Genomic DNA, 6,684 nt, shown 5'->3' with positions numbered 1-6,684 from the left:
TCCATTCTACACCCTACACGTGGCATTGATCAACGGCCAAAATAATTTCTTAACTACATAATCTTCTTTGTAATCATCATTTCAACGACCATCCAGAGAGGTCGTTACATTTTAAGGTTATAAATTAATTAAAAAAGAAGTAATTAATCTTTTTTAAATAAATATATCTTTGTTCTTCTCTCACTATATATACATCTCATGTAAACACATTTATGGCTATGAAATACTTGAAAAATTAAGGTTGGGTATTTTTCAAGATTTTATTATTTATTTATTTTTTAGAGTAAATAATAAATTTGGAAATGGAGTGTGTGAGAATGAATTTTGTGATGGCTATTTTCGTTATCACGGTTTCTTTGATTCTTTCAACGATCAATGCTCAAGCTTCTTCCCCTGCCCCGGCCCCTTCAAGTGATGGTATGTTTCTCTCTTGCACATTAGATTTCAACGAGTAGTGTGAAAACCGATCTAGACTAGTCGCTCTAATCAGTTAAACTGTCGTCAGTTGATTTCTAGATAATGAACCCATTACAAATAGACTGGTTGATTTAGAGTGTAACTGATAAAAGCGGTGAAAACTGTCTATCTAATCTTTTCCCTTTGGGTTTCTCAAATAGATTATCCATGTTATTATATTAAATAGATATGAGAAAATAGAGTTGTTATATTTTTTTTTATAAAAAAAGATTAAACCAAATTATTAGGGGTGTGTAAATATGTGTGTGTAATATTTGATTTCTAAATTGGTTATGGTTATTGTTATAGGTGCAACAATTGATCAAGGGGTGGCTTATGTGCTCATGATGGTTGCTTTGGCCTTGACATACATCATGCACTAGTTCTTTTTAATCTTCCAAACAACTTCTTGGGTTTGTTTTGACTTCTTTTAAGTCAAACTCCATTCTTTGTACTATAAAGATTCATTCTTTATTTTATCTCGTTTTAAAGCATTGGTTCAATTCTCAAATGTAGCATGGAACTACTTGGAAATGTGATTATTTTTAAATATCCATGTTGCTTTGTATTTTGTTATAAATTGTTAGTTTTGCTGCAAAACTTCAGAAAAATAATACCTCTTTATAATCAGGAAATAACTTAAAAGAGTTGCATATTCTGAAACTTTACAATTAGACTAATAACATCAGTACATCATAATAATTTTGAAAATATTTAAATTAATTTTTTTCGAACGATAAAGGTTCCATCTACCCTACTTTACACCAATTATTTAAATAACTCTCTTTGCCCAAGTTTAAACCTGGGACGTCCTCAGTGGCGTCTCTGAGAATTCACGTGCCCTGTTCGAGCTCGAAAAATGAGCCCCTATGCTTTAATGATAAACAATATAATTACGACAATGACAAAAATTGTAGTATTTGATAAACTATACAATTATAATAATGACAAAATCATAGTATTCTAATAAGTTACATACCGTAATAACTAATAAGTTAATATAATAGCTAACTAATGATTCGTGCAGCCCTCCTTGCGTTCTTCATAACAAATTGCTAAATCAACTCTTCACAATTTATATTATCTAAGACTTTGTTCTCGATAGCTATCATCGCCAACCCACTAAGTCTATCTTGAGACATTGTAGATCGTAAGTAAGATTTTAACAACTTCAACTTTGAAAAACTTCTTTCTGCAGATACTACAATGACTGGAATAGTTAATAATATTCTATATGCAATGCATGTTTCTGGGAAATAATCATTTTCTTTCATATGCTCCAAAACATCTACAGGGTCCCTCGGCATAACTTAAGCTAAATTTATTGGTTAGTGATGCACGAAATAACTTAAGCTCCATATATAGTGCCTCGGCATCAATATCTGAGGTCCCTTCAAACTTGAGTGCATCTTCTTGTTCCTGTTCTACTTCTACTTCAACGTCTTCTTGTTGATTTTCAACATTAACTGTAGGTGGATTAGGCGCCAAAAACTTTTGTATAGCACAAGCTTGAGACTTCACCAATTCTTCCGCTCGTTTCCTTTTTTGACGTTTTTGCCATCCAGATGCTTGTTTAGGAGCGATTAACGCCTAAAAATAATAATCAATGTTCAACAATTAACAGACTAAAAAAATTACGACAACACTTAATCAATACGAGTATACGACAATATACGGTTTCTGATGTTATGTTCTATCGATGTTCAACAAAATAATAATCGATGTTCAATAATTAACAGACTTACGAGTCAATAACACTAAACGAACGGACTTGATGTTATGTTCCGAAACTTCTGAAATCGAAAATTCAGAATCAGAATCGCCCTCCTGCAACACAACAGTGTCTGATGTTGTTGACTTGTTGTTCTTTTTCTAACTTCTGGTTTAATTATAAATATGATGATGATATTCGATTGTTAGTCGGCCCTTCTTGTTTTGTTTCCAGCAATCCAGCGTCTTTAGTGTTTCTAGGGGATATGGGTTCTGATGTTCGTTCAATCGCCCTTTCAGTTTCCAGCGTGTCAGTGTTTTTTTTATTTTCATTTTTTAAAATCATATTAGTATTGGGTTGGACCCAATAAACCTAATGTTAAGTTGGGTAAATTATAAAGCATAAAAAATGTATTTGATAATGGGCCTCTATATTGGATTTGATATGTATTTACAATTTTTTTTATAAAAAAAAATAACATATACATATATATTGATTTTTTTTTAAAATCTCGTGCCCCTCGAAATCACAGGTCTTGTGCGGAAGTCCTCCTCGCACACCATAAGAGCCGCTCCTGGACGTCCCTCTTAGAGATATATGCCCCTACTATTGGGTTAGCCCCACATTGCAATTAAAATTTAAATGTTTTGAGGAATTCAATTAAAAGTTGACGAATAAATATGTAAATACAAGGGAAAATGTCACAAAAAACCAACATACTTTCTAAAATTTCTTATAAAAGTCCCTTCACTTTTTTTGCACATAAAAACCAACATACTTTCTTTTTGTTAAATTTAATGTTTAGAGGGACTTTTATATACAAAAAGTTATTAAGAGACTTTTATGAGACAAAAAAAAAGAAAGTACATTGGTTTTTTAGTTAAAAAAAGTAGAGGGACTTTTATGAGAAAAGTTAGAAAACATTTGCCCTAAATATAAAGAGAAACAATATAAAGGAAATTCGAATGTGAATCATTAAATAATTGATGTTAATATTTAATCAAGTAAAATACAAATCTTCCTATACTAATAAATAAAAATCTTTTTTACACGTGTCACTCTCTGATGCCTCACCACTTTTAATAATAATATTAAATATTAATTTTTTATACACAAATTATTATAATATTAATTAATATAGTTAGAGATAAACGTATAAATTCAAATTAAATTAATAATTATCTATAACTAATATAAAGGATTTAAATGAATATGGGGAGATTAAGATAATGTATGTAAGTAAATTTATATTAGGATATTTATTTCTGTGATTTATTTTATTATTAATTTATATATTTTAATTTTTTTATATTTAAAGATTCCAAGATCACATTTATTTATTTATTTTTCCTTTTATAACTTTAGAACAACTTCTATAAAATTCTGAATTTAGTGTTGCAACATATTTATTTTAGTATATGTTTGATATAAGTTTTATTAAAAATTTTACTGTTAATTACACAGGGTTATAAACTTGTGTATTACACGGGTTTGAGGATTAAATTTATATAATTTAATAATAATGTATGCACAAATTTACATAAATAAATTATTCTCAACCATGTAACTTGAGGGGCAATGGAGATAGTAAATCATGAAACTTTATTTCTGGTCGTGACTTCGTCTAAATCTTAATAAATGGTCAATTGCAATTTCATAATTAACCACTTTGATGTTATGATTTTTAATCTGAGAAAAAATAAAATATACTTATAAAAAAGTTATTACAATATGTAAACGTTATATATAACGAAAATATAACCAGAATCAAATCATAACAAAGCCAAGTTGTGTAAAAAAATTGTCCATAATATAATAATTATGTTCTCATCTTACTATCCAGTATATTATGGAGTTGCTAAGCCAATGTAGATACATGTTTGCTTTATGCTACTATACATGACCGATATAGGTGTTAGATTTACCTTTTTAATCAAATATCGCAAATATATGGTAACCATACCATATTTACTATGGTAACTATTTCATTTCCTTAATTACATGATTTTATTGGATTTTCTAAACTATTTTGCACGTTTCTAATTTTTTAACTCACGAAATATTCTTATAATTATATCCAATTATATTATAAAATTTTATCCTCAAACCCGTGTAATACACGGGGTCTATAATCTAGTACAAAATATATGAAAATATATACTCAAAACAATATAAATGTGATTTAAAATTAAGACTTTGTATATATTATAAATTGTTTTCAATATAAGCTACCTTTGTTGTAATTAATTAATGTTGTAGTTATTTTTTTAAGGGCTAATTTTTTCCCTTAAATACTTACACCTCCTAAGGATTGAACATTGGTCTCACAAGAGATAATTCCTCTTGACCACTAGACTATAAGGCTCGAGGATGTGGTTGGAGCCTCCTAGGGGCTTTATCAGGCCACATAAGCGCCACCTAGGATCCACCTCAGCGATGGGCCTTTATCACGTCCCTCTTTAACTTGCATGGCGTGGATGGAGCCCCCTATTAAAAAGTTAAAAAAAAAAAGATTTCATTGGGTGAAATGACATGGGCCCCACCTGATAAAGCCCTTCGAGCTCGTTACCATTATGGAGCCCTATCAATGGCACCCCTTCTTAAAATGGTGGGTGGGGGTGTATAGCGCCGGGGGCGCTATAGAGTGTGAGGTGGCGAGGGTGGCGCCTCCATACCCTCCGGCCTAACCTAAATGACTAATGTTGTAGTTAATTAATTATACTTTCAAAACTTTCAGTGTTTTTTTTTTCCTAAACCGACACTAACATTATATTACACTAAACATCCTCACCTTGTGTTAGGCTAATCATTTAGTGACCAATTTTAACAATATAATGTTGCATCAGTAGCACATTGCTTGATGTATTGCAAGTTTTACCAAAAGAAAGAGGTATTGGTTGGAGATGACCACAAGAATTATAGTAGGTAATTATAACAACCTATTTTGATGAAGTATAAACTTCTACTAAAGCGATTATTTAACGTCACCATTTATTGAAAGAAATACGTTACAAAGTAACACAATATGCCACTGCTACCAATGTAACATTATATTACTAATTTTGATCGCAAAAATAATAAGGTAAAAATATAATGTAGACGATGTCAACAAAGCAATAGGTGAGAACATGTGAACATCAACGACTATGTAACGGTTAAAAGGAACTCATAACATGCTATCGTTTCGTCGGGTGTCATGAAAATATGTACATGTGAAATGGAATTAGCCTTGCTTTAACCTTTTGATGAATGAAAATGTTTCACAAAATCATTAAAATGGTTTATTAATCGGTATGTTATTAAAGTGTTAACTACTAGTTATCATATATCAGTTATTAACTATTAAGTATCTAATTCATATGTGTTACATCAATTGTGGAAATCCCGTCTTGTTATGTTTCTTTCCGTTCCGTTCATATGAGAGAAATTAGCTGTGGATGAAAAGAGAACTCCACAATTAAGTTTGCTTGAGTGAGAGTAATTCATGGGTGATTTCTTGGAAAGTTTCCACTTAGGCAACCAAATACATGTATGTGAGCTCTTCATGGCAAACATATGAAGTGAATAATATTGGTTGATATAAGAGTACTGGATATTACAAATGGCATTAGAGTAACTACTATCCAACTACTATCCAATTATATATACGATGGGAAGACAAACCTCACCTTAGGCAAATCCTACATAAACTTTTAACTAGTGTTTTGTTTTTATACACAAGTACCGAGCCACAAGGAATATCCTGCGTCAAAGATCTCCAACGTGTTTTAGACGCATAGGATGTGTATGAAAAGAGAACTAATAGTTAAGAATGCTTAAGTAGGAGCAATCCATGATGGTTGATGGGAGCCGTTTACTTTTAATTGGTCTTTACTCAGTTACGTCCGTTCATATATATTTAGTTATGTTCGTTCATTTATATTCATTTGTGTTCGTTTATATAATTAACGAACGAACAAAAAACAAACATGGACACGTTATTAACGAATGAACACTAACTAAAAAACCTCTTTCGTTTAGTTGTTGGTGTACAATCATTCATTCCGTTAAAGTTAAATGAACTCACAAAAAATTCCACATTCGTGTTTGTTAGATTGGTTTAGAGTAGCGTTCATGAGTCGAGCAGAGCTAGGGCAAGCTCAGGCTCGACTCGGCTTGGTTTAGCTCGATTTTAAAAAGAAAAATTAATACAAAGCTCTCAAAATTCAGTAGTTAATACTTCAAAAAAACATATCCAAAATAAGTTTAAGATAATACATTACAAGCCAAAATCAAGCTAAATAACGCAAAATAAGTTTTAAATTTCAACGAAGAACAATATTAGTTATTAGCATGATAACCAACCTTCAAATATGCCATAAATATCAAATTACAAGCCGAAATACATGTAAATAATAATAACTTTTTTCTAATATTATAATGTATATAAAAATAAAATACACTATAAGTAAAATAATCTGAGCCAAGCCGAACCAAGCTACCAAGTGAGCCAAATAAAGCCAATCTGACTCTCGCTA

At 30.7% G+C, this 6,684-nt stretch overlaps 1 long non-coding RNA gene across 1 annotated transcript; it reads left to right on the top strand.

Annotated features, from left to right (window-relative positions):
- The first annotated feature begins 216 nt into the window (after positions 1 to 216).
- Positions 217 to 1,036, top strand: LOC110874058. The gene is made up of 2 exons (XR_002555597.2): positions 217 to 417; positions 766 to 1,036. It is a non-coding gene; the product is annotated as an uncharacterized LOC110874058 (long non-coding RNA).
- The last annotated feature ends 5,648 nt before the right edge of the window (positions 1,037 to 6,684 follow it).

Source organism: Helianthus annuus, chromosome 9, assembly GCF_002127325.2.
Source record: "Helianthus annuus cultivar XRQ/B chromosome 9, HanXRQr2.0-SUNRISE, whole genome shotgun sequence".
NCBI lineage: Eukaryota > Viridiplantae > Streptophyta > Magnoliopsida > Asterales > Asteraceae > Helianthus > Helianthus annuus.
The sequence above is the reverse complement of the archived record's forward strand: the minus strand, read 5'-3'. Positions and strand labels throughout refer to the sequence as shown.